This window comes from Cygnus olor, chromosome 3 (assembly GCF_009769625.2).
Source record: "Cygnus olor isolate bCygOlo1 chromosome 3, bCygOlo1.pri.v2, whole genome shotgun sequence".
NCBI classification, from domain to species: domain Eukaryota; kingdom Metazoa; phylum Chordata; class Aves; order Anseriformes; family Anatidae; genus Cygnus; species Cygnus olor.
In genome coordinates, this window is record NC_049171.1 from 119,932,535 (window position 1) to 119,945,603 (window position 13,069).

Sequence of the window (13,069 nt, forward strand, 5' to 3'; positions counted from 1 at the left end):
CTGTTTATATGAGGTTAGGTTACAAGGCTTCCATGAAATAATGCTAGCTAAAGATAACCTGCTTGTTTATGCTGGGCGCAGCCAGCTTTGATGATACCAGAAATGACGCTTCAGCAGCGCTCAGCAGCTGGCTCCTGCCAGCTCCTTCTCTTGAGAGCCGCACAAGGAGTAGGCGCGGATGCTTGCACAGGGACTCTCAGCAGCAAAGCACAACCCCAGCAGCTCATTCTGACTTTGTAAAGAAACACAAAATCCCTTTCCCCTGCAAGCAGATCCACTGGCTGGGCCAACATCTGGCCCAACCTGGGGTCGAGCTACCTTGCAAATATTTCAGGTCCACGTGGGTTTTCAGACAGAGCCTCTGCACCTTGCGGCCTCTCCGTTAGAGCACTCAGGGAAGGCTGCAGGGCGATATCTTGCTGTTGTGTGGGGCAGGAGGATGAGCGCAACCCATCGGGGGCACCCAGGCGTGGGGCCGGGCGGGAGGGACGTGTCCCCTTGGAGGATTTCCACCTCCACTTCCTGCCGGGCAGCCACCACCCAGCCCTCGGCTCCGTTCCCGACCCCGCCTGTTCCTCGGGGCCCCCAGCCTGTCTCCAGCATGTGGTCAGAGCTGGTGGCTGGAGGGACACACAGGGTGCCACCCCGAGCCCAATTTAAGCTGTTTTTGGCCACCTTCATCCCCCCCTCTCCCCTGATTCATGCATTTCCCACTGCCTACTCAGAGCTCCCAGGCAGCAAACCTTAGCCAGGAAATTTGGGGAAAGACCTCAAACATACAAACCCGTACAGGAGGCTGAGCGAAAGCAGGCAGGAAATTGTGCGCTGAGAGTAAACATTCCATAAGAGGAGGAAATTCATATTTAATACAAACCCCACCACTCGTGTGGCTCTGCTCCAGAAAGGAAGCCACAGAAATTCGGAGGCACCTTCACTTGTGCACGTGTGTGGATGTCCTGGGTGTAAATGAGGGATTCCTGAAGTAAAGGCGACCCGAAGGCCTCACCCCCAGGTCCTGCTGACTTTACTGACTTGTGCTGTCCCCAGGGCTGGGACCACGAGTGATGGAGGCTGGACCTGCAGGTGCAAGAAATGATGGCACCTCCTTTGGGATCGCTCTTCTGGCACCAAAAGGAGAGGGCACGGTGTGGGTGCCCCCCTGCAGCCAGCAGGAGCCCAAGCACAGCTCTAGCTCAGAGCTTCCAACATCCTGACGTTCCCACCTAATGAGGACCAGTTACCCGTGGGAAAGAAACCTTCTGAACCATGAGCACCGAGGGGAACAAGCCCTCACCTATCGCCTGAAATGGTGCAATTGCCTCTGACCGTGCCAGTGCAGCGTTCTCACGCAGGCAGCAACTCGAGCAATTAAAGATAACAAAAGCTGCGTTGCCTCATCTGCGCTGCACCTGGAGGAGCCGCTCCTGTCCCCGGCAGGAACAGGGCTTCGCTCCTCTCCAGCTGCCACGCAATGTGCCCTCCGGCAGCCCTTCTGCAGCCTGCTTTTGGGATCCAAAACACAGCCCTTCCCGCGGCACTTCGGTGTCCTGGTCCCGGTGCTGCAGGGGGCGCTGGTAACAGACTGAGTGCTGTCTCGCTGCCTGCAGCCCACCAAAAAGAAAGAGAAAGAAGGGAAGAAATGGGGTGTTTGCTGGCTGTGGCGCTGGGGCCCAGCCGAGCCATTCACGACCCACGTGCAGACCTGTGGGATGGATGTGCACCAGCGCCCTGCAGTGCTCATGGGTGACTTTTTTCCTCACAGTCCATTGCAGAAGGCAGGTCAGCAGCTGAAAAGGTCTCCAAGGTTTTGGAGCTGGGCTGAGCACCTTCACCTGCTGGTGAAGAAAGAGTCGCTGAAGAACTGGGTGAATGTTTGCAGGATGCATTGTCCTGGGTGATTGGTGATGTCCTCCCTCAGCACAGCAGGAGTGCTAAAACCTGCACTGGAGAAAAGTGAAGGTCCCACGCTGTGCCTGCCATGTGGGGAAGCCGGGGTGCTCAGTGAGCTCATGTACAGTGCTTGTGAGGCTGCAGCCCTGAGCTGCTCAGGTGTGCCCTGCTTCGTTCTTCTCCTCCCGTGCTTGTACAGGATCTTCCTCATGGCACTGAGGATAAGTGCTTTGGAAGGAGAGTCGGTTTACTTAGGAAAACCTCAGCTTTGAGGCTGTGAGTTTTGCTTAAGTTTTCGAGTTTCAAAGGGAACACAACAGGAGCAAAAGCTTCAGAGAAAAACATCAGTGAAACCATTTCTCCCTGCACCTGGATCCAAGATGAAAGCAAGCACATGGGCATTCAATATTTTGTAAGCAAAGGTTCACCTCATTTCAAAGCACAACATGAAACACTGCAACATCACTGCCGTCACACAGCATCACTTGGTACCAAAGCATGGCTGCGGTCCCTCACCAAGCACCCAGAGGTGAGCCTTCTGACACCTGCTATTAATGGGGGAAAATCTCAAGCTACACCAACTAAAGAAAAAAGTCATTAAAGCATACTAAAGATGTTTTCTCACACATTTTTCACCCTCGCAGCCAGTTTCCCACAAAGAACAAACACACCACTCTGGGAAAAATTGAGCAAAAATTCCCTGTGCCCTTGGAAAGCGCAATTATCTTCTACCATTTTGTGTGTCAAGGCCGGTAGTTACAGGAGCAGATGAAAGGACATGATTTTCTTTCATGTAGGCAATGCCTGCCTGGAAAGGCAGATTGCAATTCCCTCTGGCTGTATTGCCACAGCTGCCCAGCGCCTGGCTGTTGTTCAGCACATCCTCGCCACGGCCACCTCACCCACACCACTATTGGGGGCAGGAGCAAAGGCACGTCCCTGCAGCAGCAGCCAGCCCGTCCAGCGAGGCATGCGAACAGCAGGGTTATTACAAGACTTGGAAATAGCAGCGCTAACCTCCCACTGCCATTAAAAGGAAGGTTTTGGTTTGTCCTCCTCTTCTCCCCAGTGCAGCCTTTGCCCTGCGGCATCATCTGCTCACAAGCCCCAGGGGACAGCACCCGACTTCATCCTCCTGCTCTCCTCAAAGCACCCCCCACACCCCATTACTTTTTATTTATTTATTATTTTTATTTATTATTATTATTATTATTATTTCTTTCCACCTATTGTCACTGCTGTTGCATGACAGGATTTATTGGTTGGCCTGAGGTTACCACGGACCCTAAAGGGTCCTGCAGCTGCTTGTTTGTGGGGTTGAGGGAAGAACAGCCCAGAGACCCAGGCTGCCAGGCAAAGGCAGATCCCCATCCCCCTCCTCCTCCTCCTCCTCCAAAAGCAATAAAAGGGAGGAAGGGAGGCACGCAGTGCCAATGCTCAGAAGTGATGCGATACTCGGGTGGGAACACACCACTCATTTCCTTTCATCCAGATAAGTATTCACTTACTCTACCAAAAAATATAAGCTGCCTCTGCCATACAGTTACACTGGGATTTCGCAAGGGTTTTCCTAGAAAAGGGTGAAAGTGCCAAAGGACAGAGCTCCCCGTATGAGCCGTTTCAGATGGTGTGACAAAGGGAGAGCAAGGCAGTGAACAGACACAGCCTGCTCTGAGAAGCCATCCCAGCACCTCCCTGTCCCCAAGCCTCCCCACTGCTCTTGCCGCTCCAAATTACGTTTTTTTCCTTCTATTTTTTTCCCCTCCTCCTTTTTCCTCCCCCACCGCTGACTGAGAGCCGAGGAAGTGGCGTATCTGCCGGGAGGGGAGGGAAGGGCCGGGGCTCAGCGCAGCACATGAGGCACGAGGCGAGCTGCTGCCGCTCGCCAGCCTCCCCCTGCTCGCTCCTGGGCTGCCTGATTTTTAAACCTTGAGGTTTTTGAAAAAATAAATGTCATGCTGCTACAGCTATAGCGATATCAAAGCCGTGTGTAGGAAGAGGAAATTGTCACATCTTTTCGCAGTTAAATCACAGGCAAGCGTTGGGTAAGTGCTCTGACCCGCGCCTTGCCAACAGGTTGCACAAACATGCTGAAGTGTGATGCAAACGTGACACTGACATCTCTGTACAGCTAGGACCCCCTCAAGGTGCAAATCTGGAGCCCCATTTCCCCCGGGTTTTTCCCCAAACAGCACACTCTTCAAGAGAGTGACCCCAAATAAGAATATTTTTTAAAATTGCACCTCCACTTAAAGGCCACAGGACATCCTGGGCAGGAAAGGTTGGTTCCAAGGCTACAAGAAGCAAATTCACACAAGAGATGTCAGCAGTGACCCCACAGGGTGATTAATATGTTCCCGGACATGAAGTCACCCCTCAGGGAGCAGCACTCACCATGTGCAGGGTTCAGAGTGATGCATGACACAGAGAAGGTCCTTGTGGCCCAAGCTCCCTAGAGAAACATGCCACAGGAGCAACCAGGTAAAATAGCCTCAGCTGAGGGAGCCTGAAGCTCATCAAGCCCTAATGAGCACAGCTTTGGAGCTGCTCAGGGGGCTGAGGGCTCTGGGAGTGCAGGCCGAGAGCAAACAGCTAGGTGTCACCTGGCCACGCATGCTGGGAGAGGAAAAAATTCTCCTCCGGTGTGAGAACAGCGGCTGCAGCCCAAGGGGCTGCCTGCCATGGGAGAGCAGCAAAATAAGTGCTGTCAGGCCAGAGGGGAGGAAGCAGCCCCACCAAAAGCTCTCCTCTCCGAGCAGCACTGGGACGGGGTTGGGAGCTCCACGCTCTGCCTGCTGTGGCCCCACTGCTTCGCACCCCTGCTGCCTGGCTTGCCTCACCAGGAGGTATCCCAAGGGCACGGCTGGGGGCTGTGGTGCAGGGGCATGATGATGAGGAGGAAGAGGAGGAGGAAGATGCTCAATGACAGCAACTGCTCTCAGACCCTCAGGGGATTCATGCTGCAGAGTGGCAGCATATTGTGGCAAGAAGAAGGGTGAGAGGGAGATGGTGGGCTGTGATAGTTCAATGCACTAAATGGGAATTAGGAGAAAATATTTATCTGCGGAGTATGGGGCCTGGGGAGATGCAGATATGCAGCTCCATTGCGCTGCAGAGCACCATACCAACAGAGCGGCTGGACTTTTACACCCTTCTTCAATTGCCCCCTTCCTGCTAAATTAATTGGAGAACAAGCAGAAGCCTTCAGATGGCAAATGTCTGTCCAGAGAGAACAATTACATCCATCTCCTCTAATGATGTCTGTGCTTTCCAGCAGCAGTGCAGCCACGGGGCTCGCGGGTGGTCTTGCTGGTGGGACGACTTCCGAACACAGTGCAGATTAAACTTTCCAAAAACCAGCTGCACGATGCTGTGCAAAAACAGGACAGAAACATTTCTGCATTCATTGTATGTGTGGTTTTTCTTTTTTTTTTCTCTTTCCCAGTGGACCCCCCACTGCCAAAGAGTTAATTGATTTTTTTTCTGGGCAAAGAGGTCAGGATTAGCACTATGGGCCTCAGTGTCTACGCCCTGCCCTGCTGTATTGGAGAAGCCCATGTGTTTTCTCAGGGAACCATCTCCCCGAGGACACCAGTGCGGTCGCAGGCATCAGATGGATGATGCCTGCAGGCTGATGGATGCAGCCGGTTCTGGCCCGTTACCAACATCCATTCTCCAATGTTACCCGGGCTGTAGGCTCTGGAACAGAGGGACTTGCTGTGATGTATCGTGGGGTGGTGAAACACCCTGGGTCAGCAAGGTATAGCAAGCTCTGGCCCACAGGGGACGCGGGTGGGATACTTAAACCCGACGCAGGTATGGCCACGTGCTGCACCGCAACTTCTCCCCCCAGCAATCTGCATTTTACACTGTGGGCCTAAAAAGGAACTTGCCATGGGCCCATCAGTGCCTTGGGCTGGCTGCAGGGCAGCCGAGGGCAGTCTGGCCCTCACTGCTTGGAGTGCCCGGGGTTAGGGACCCAGCAGCGCTGGCACAGACCCGTGGTCCCCCCACGGGTTACGGCATGCCGTCCGTGTTTGTGCACAAAAATCCTGATTTTCTGCCAATAAAATGATGGAGAGGAGTGATTCCAGCCCACTGTATTACAGCAGGCATTGAAAGGAGGGGATAGATGGGACGCTGAACCCAAAGGGTGCCACAGCAGGACCGGTGCGTGCTGCCCTCCTCCTCGCATGCATCCCGCTGTGCCAGGTCTTCCTCCCCAGTGCTGCGTTGGAGCAGGGAAATGTTTTCCTTCTCCTCCGTTAATCCCAAACACATGGAGGGGAGCGTGCGAGCACTAAGCGTGCATTGCGAACAGATGTGGAGAGCTAACCTTTGCTTGATGAGTTAGCGCCAAGGCATCCCCCCAGCATCTCAGTGCCTTTTTAAACACGGAGCAGTAAGAGGAGAGAGAGCCTCTCAGGCAGGTTAAAAACTCCTCACAATGAACACAGGAAAGTGCACGATGTCATTGTTGGTTACTGCTTACAGAATGCATGATGTGGGAACACAAAGAGGGAGACTCAGATCCTGGGAGGTAACAGAGAGCGGCCCCCCCAGCAATAATCCGCATGTAGGAAACAGCTCAGTGCGGCTGATGCTGCGGCTTGGCTCACTGCTTCACTGCCAGGGCAGGTCAACAGCACTTTTGCACTTTTGGACCCTGTCCTCTTGGGTTCATCTGTCATCTGTCGGTCAAGCTATCACATTTTTATCTATTTTCAGACATCTGGGGTGCTACACCAGAGCTACTGGGGTGCCACGAACATGATTTCTGCAGATGCTTTAGCAACATCCCCCAACAGATATTTTACAACCAAAAGCACTTTTTTTTTTTTTTTTTTTTTTTGGTGGATGCAGCTTTGCAGGGGCTGCAAGCACCCTTGTCCCCCCACCACACACCAGCCGTGTTCCTGCGCAGGCTCGGCGGCATGCTGCAACGGTTCCCCGACGGGAACTTTTAGTTCAAAACCTCTCCAAGCATTTAACTCAACCCTCCTGCCAGTGGCGTCGGGCAAGGACATTCACCTCGCATTGCTTCACCCCCTGACTGTAAACGGGGAGCCTTCCACTGAATTTAACCCTTTTCTTCCGAAAAAAACTGTGTAGATTACAAATATTTCTAAGGGATTTTTTTCCTTGTTCATCCCACAGCAAAACATCCTTGCTTGCTGCCAAGAATATATGTATAGGTTTTCCATGGTCACCGGGGTCACTCCGACACGCGGCAGAGGGGATGGAGCTTAAGAAACCCATAGGAGCAATTTGCCCCCTGAATGGCCTGCTCAACTGGGGAACAAACTCCACGAAAATGATGTTTCAGAGCAATTCCCCAGCCCCCAATAAAGACAGATACACAGTTTACATAGGAAACATACCCAGGAAAACAAATGAACGCAATAAAAACAAGTGAAAAGGGGACAGTTTATGAGTTTGGATCCGCACTGCCTCTTCCTCCCATCGTGTCCTCTCCACATGTGTTTTAATTTTCCTCCCACTCCCATCCTCACTGCGCTCTTACTCACAGGGAGGCAGCACATAGCTCTCCTGGCTCGAGTTGCCAGCGGGAGGAGTACAAATGCATGCATCCTGACCCTGCTTCGGCTGCGTTCCCCCGCCGTGTCCCCTCTCTGCCACTCCAGTGTGCTACACAGGCACAAAGCCCTTGCGAATGAACTGCAGCAGAGCAAAGCAGAGATCGGCAGTAGGGTGTCGAAGAACCTGATAGCACTTTATGATCTTCTCCCCTTCTGGGCATAGAGCACATGCATGGGACGTTGTCACACGAGGTCACCACTGTCTAATGGTAGCCCTGAATACACAGTGCTCAAAGCAGCGATGCAGAGAGCTCAGTGATTTTCTGCTTGAAAAGGCTGGGGGTTTCTTGAGCTGTTAGCAAAAGGGATGTGATTCCCCCTGTTCTCAGAACAGGAGGGCATTCCCAGTCACTCAGTGCAGGTATCACCAGTTAGTAGTAAGCCACAAGTCAGCCACAAGAGGGAAAACCCACAAAACTCACCACTTTGGAAAGCAAATGCTAAAATCAGCAGCCTCATCTGCAGCTCACACAGCGCACACCTTGCCTGAACAAGCATAGTACCTCTCCTAAATGGTGATGACAGTGGGGTTCAGAGAGAAGAAAGCCAGAGAGGAAGGCGCAGCAGCACGCTGGCCACCATGCTGCAGCAGAGAACTGCGAGGTCTTGGCATCCTCCCACCCTCTCTCCAAAGCAAACCCCGCTCTCTTTTCCCTAAGACCACCAACATGCTCAGAGCTGTAACCCAAACACCCTCTGTCTCATAAATCAACAGCACAGCACTTTGGTGAAATTTTTTTTTTTGTCTGAATCTCCAAAGGTTTGTTAGAGCCGCAGCTGAACGAAGTAAGACTATTTGTACAAGTGCTTACGTGGTGTGAGTGTTATCTGGGTGTGGGATTTGTGTTTTGGGCAGTTTTGCAGAAGGCAGAGTTTAGATCTGTAACCCATGTCATTAAAATATAGGAGAGGAGAGTGTTGTGAGGCCTGGCACCTTTGGACCGATCACTACTCAGGAGGTTTTCATTGCTGCTTGACCCAAAAAAGCAGAAAAACCAACAAACAGAGGTGCTGGGACTTTTATCGTCCTTGACCTTGTGAGGTACTTTCTGGGAAGACCGTGGCATGAGGACAGGGTCCTGGAGGTGCCACAGGCAGAGGAGCTGTTTGCTCTTTGGCACAGCAATTCTCAGCCAGGGAAGAGGCTCCCTGATGCCTCCCTCTTGTGCATAAACAACTGATCTTCATTATTATGACACAGCAGTGTGTCTGGGCCAGCTTGCATAATTGCAGCAACATTTCAAAGTCAGTGTCATCTACAACATGATTTCAATTTGCTCTGGCAAAGGCGGCCACTTTCTGCAGTGAACTTTGCAAATGCTTTCCTCCGGAGAAGGGGAAGAACACATTCCTGGACACGAAAACCCACCTGTGAAGGCAGCACGTGCTGCAGCTCTTCCTTTCCACAAGGGTGGCACAGGTGGAAGGTGGCCACGTTGTCCCTTACTCCACGGCTACCTCCTGCCTTTGCCCATGAACAGCTCCATGCCCAAGCTAGCAGAGACTGAAAAACCCACCGCATTTGCAGGACGCAGGAGCTGGCCCCACGCTTTCCATCAGCTGAAATGCTGCCAAACTGCTTTCCTTCTGAAACCCCTGGTTAGGTTTCGAGTGTCCATACCCTAACATGAACACTCTCTGTCTCAGCGTTGGAGCTCTGATGGAAGGCATTGTCTGTAGCACAAAGGCAAATGGAGGACAAATAAATAGGAGTGCACATCACAATGCCCAGCTTCGCACCACGCACTGTTTCTTTCCGGCCAGGGGGGCAGATGGAGGCACTGAGAGGTTTGTGGGATCGGGAAGTGCTCTCCTCATGGGGCTGCCTTTCATGTGGGCTGCTGATAGCAGCTTCTCTGCAACACTCGCAGCTCAGAAGCATGCTGATCCCTGCAACCGTTGTTTGCACAGCCAGATGTGGTCACTTCGATGTCCCTGGGCGTGGGCAGCAGCTGCACCCCAGGACAAAGGGGCTGCAGCTCATGCCTGGTGTCAGCTGCCTGCTCAGCCTCCTCCTCCTGCCATCAGCATCAACTTTTTGCAGCATCTCTGCTGGCACAGTGGGGAACACCCGCAGCGTTACCACTTCCCAAGCCTTCCTGGCTGGCTTGATGACTGAAAGCAAGGTGGAAGCGTATCCTTTCCTCTCATGCTGAGGCCATTTCTTTGCTACAGTCACTTAACAAGCTAACAGCACTAAAAGAAGGGCTTAGAAAAATAATTCTGAACGATTACCACCAAAGAATGTGAAATCTTTGCATTGTTTTTTCTTATAAACTTTGTTAGGTTTATTCACAGGGAGCACTTTTCTTCCTCTGTGCAAAGGCCCACGCATAAATCCTGGGAGGATCTGCAGAGCGCGATGTGATATTCCCCAGTGTGATTAGGGTAACTTCCCGCACCATGAAGAGAATCCTAATACACTTGCTGATAAAAATATGTAAAATAATGTTTATAAATGTGTATATAAATAGGCATGTGCTTGTGTGTGCAATACCATAATGGGTGTGTCAATAGCTGATAACTTCAGAGGGTATAGGTTTCCTGTGAAAACAAGTATTGCAATGGCGGGTACGTGCTGGCACCAAGCCCCACTGCGACCACACTCTCCTCCCCCAAACCAATGCTGGGTGACTTCCTCTAGGGCTTGTGATGAGGGGTGCAAGGACGAGGCAGCCTTCTGCCAGGGTGATGCCTCGTTTGCTCGCAGCCTGGCGGTGTGGATGTTCCCTGCTAGCAGCACTGGTGCTCGCTGCTGTTTGCAAAGCCTTTCTGGAGGGAGTCACTGATCCGTTGTCCCATTACGCTCCAGGTTTTGGAACTGTTTTTTCTTTTCATGTTGTTGTTTCCCCCTTGTATTCAATGTTGTTTGCTTTTCTACTTCCTTCCAGGCATTTTTAAATAACTCCAGGGTCTCCGTGGGTTTGGCCAAAGCACCACGCTGTGCACGCCAGCTCCCGGTGCTGGTGTCCCAGCAGGAGCTGGCAGGGGGAGGGCAGCCTGGGTGTAAGGTGCCTGGCACACGGGGCAGAGCAGGACGGAGCGGGGAACCCCCTCGTGCCTCACAACGCTCACCTGCCTCCTGAAGCTAGGTGGTCTTGGCTCAGAAACAGCTGGGTTTGGGTTGCTGAACAAAGAACAGAGTAACACCTCGTGGCTTCCTAATGCGCAGCTGTAAGAATTCACGTTTTGAGAGTCTGGGTTCCCCCCACGTAACTGAGAAGTGACCTTCCAGATCAAGTGCAAAGCTGACCCTATATTTCATATTCAAAAATAGGAAGGGAAGGAAACCAGGGAAATCATCTGTCTGTAACAAACAGCCCAGCCTTTTGCAAGGCAGGACGGGAGGGAGCTACTGCTATTTTTTCCCTGAGAGATGCTAAAATTTCAGCAGAAAGACGACGTACATCTGGACAGACCAAGCCAGCCAGTCAGCCATAGGAACAATCAGAAGACACTATTTTTGGAGCCCATCCATTATGCGGGAACCCATCCATTATACGAGAACCTTACCAAAAATCACTATTCTTTTTTACCTGACTGCCAGGCATACAAGCCAATGTACCTATTGTTACCATTAATGTAATCCAGATGATAGCTAGAAACTAAATACAGCAACCTCTTTTTCCTGGTAGTTTTTGTTTTTGCTGCAGCCTTGCTAATTCCTGCTTATTAGCAAGGGACTACCATCACCAGCCACTAAGCATCATCCCCGGAAAATGTTCAGCTGGAAAATGTTCCAGGCAGTAAGATTTTCTTACTTTAAAAGTAGATGATACAGATCTTAATTGGATATTCATATCCTCATTTCATGTTAATCCAATAAGGCGTTACTGCAAGCCCCCGAAACCTGCATGCACCTCTCCAGGGGCCGGCACTGCTTGCTGCATGCTGCTCTGCAGCAATGTCCTTGAGGGCGTCCCCAGAGGAAGCCCAGTTCCTCCTATTCTTCTCAGGCTGCTACTGGTGCAGGTGTCCCCCTGCCCCCAGGGCCATTGTTCCTTGTCCTAGCCTTGAGCTGCTTGCACAAACACTTGGTGCTGATGTCAATCAGATGGTATACATTTCCTTCTTTGGCCTCTGAGAAACGCCTTTTAACCAGATCCTCCAGCAGGCTGATGTATTTTTATGTGCAGCATGCCGTCGGGCAGGATTTCTGCTCTTAAAAAGATAATTTGGTTTTGATTAGTAGCCCAGATGGAGGTTTATAGACTTATTCAGCTGAGGGGGTTGAGAAACCAAACCCTTTTTTAATTTAGAACCAGGTCTTTTCTTGCTTTTCAGATGGGAACATCAGCCCAACTGAGAAGAAAATTTAATAAATATGGTGTATTTAATAAACTCAATAGAAGCACGATGTGTTTTTAAGTTACCAATTCTACTCTCCTGCCAAATCTGTGGGTAAAAATATTAACATAAGCTTTGCAGATGAAGATCTCACTTAAAAGTGCCGGGGAGTGGAGGGGGGGAGCTTCCTGTTCATGAAATTGCAACCAGCCCGTAAACAGCTCTATCAGGAGCAGTCAAACATTTATTGAAAAACAAAAAGCCAGTGGAAAAAAAATATTACCTGTATTCTTGCAAGTTAAAGGAAAGGATCTGACGCCACAGATTTGATCTCATCCATCACACAGGGACCCTGACTTCCACATCGTATCCCTGATTGCACCACATGCCCAGCATAACAAAAACATCACCAGCGATTGATCAGTCTGCTGGGATGACCCCTGAAACATAATCCCTTGTGGGATGTCTAAGTACTTCTGGTTTCGTCCATAACCCCAGCTGGAAAGCGTTCAGAGGAGCTGGAGTGACAACTGGACATTTTTTGTCCATGGATCTTGACGAAAATTGCTGGGTTGTATAGGTTGACTAAAATAAATTGTAGATTGAGCACTCAGTCTGACTGTGTCAGCTGGGGAGAGAAAACACTAGGCGTGTTTTCATAAAAGCAAAGATATGTTCTGGTGAAACAGAAAGGAAATGCTTTTGTGTTGAGCACTGTTATTTTGTATAATTTGGAAGAGAATTTCTCCCATTTCTTCCAGTAGGAAATTTTGAATAAAAACAATTCTAGATGGCATCAAAGTATTTTCTCCTCCCAAGCCAGTGCTGGGGTTTGGCCGCTGAACCAAAAGGCTCCATAGCTTGCAAGTGCTAGCTGCGGATCGGATCGCTGGGAAGTGGCAAAGAGCCTGGGTCGAATTTCCTCTCGTCTTGGCCTGCCACCCTTTCCTGTCAGTCTGTCCTGTCCTGTCTGTCCTGCACTTCCTTGCCTCATTCCCGCTGGTTTTAACACTTTATCTGACAACCTGCCCGAGGCAGAGAACCCCAGCTCAGAGCACTGAGTGGCTCTTCTTTCACATCTCCCTCCCCGTGGTCTCCAGGACCTGGCTTGGCCAAAGTGAGGAGAAAAATGGGCAGATAAGGGCCCGCTGCCAGCAGCCAGGTGCTTCTTCTCCAGCAGGAAGCCACCAACCACATTAACACCAGATATAAACTCATTTTTCTCTGTGTGCTCCTCTTTCCCCTCTCCTCTGCATCTTATTGTCCAGAAGAGTCAGGAGGAACACCTCCTT

At 51.1% G+C, this 13,069-nt stretch overlaps 1 long non-coding RNA gene across 1 annotated transcript; it reads right to left on the reverse strand.

Annotated features, from left to right (window-relative positions):
• Nucleotides 1-687: 687 nt before the first annotated feature.
• On the reverse strand, nucleotides 688-4,329 carry LOC121067931. Its single transcript, XR_005818516.1, has 3 exons — nucleotides 4,204-4,329; nucleotides 1,703-1,938; nucleotides 688-1,601 (listed from the first exon to the last, which is right to left on the reverse strand). It is a non-coding gene; the product is annotated as an uncharacterized LOC121067931 (long non-coding RNA).
• Nucleotides 4,330-13,069: the final 8,740 nt, after the last annotated feature.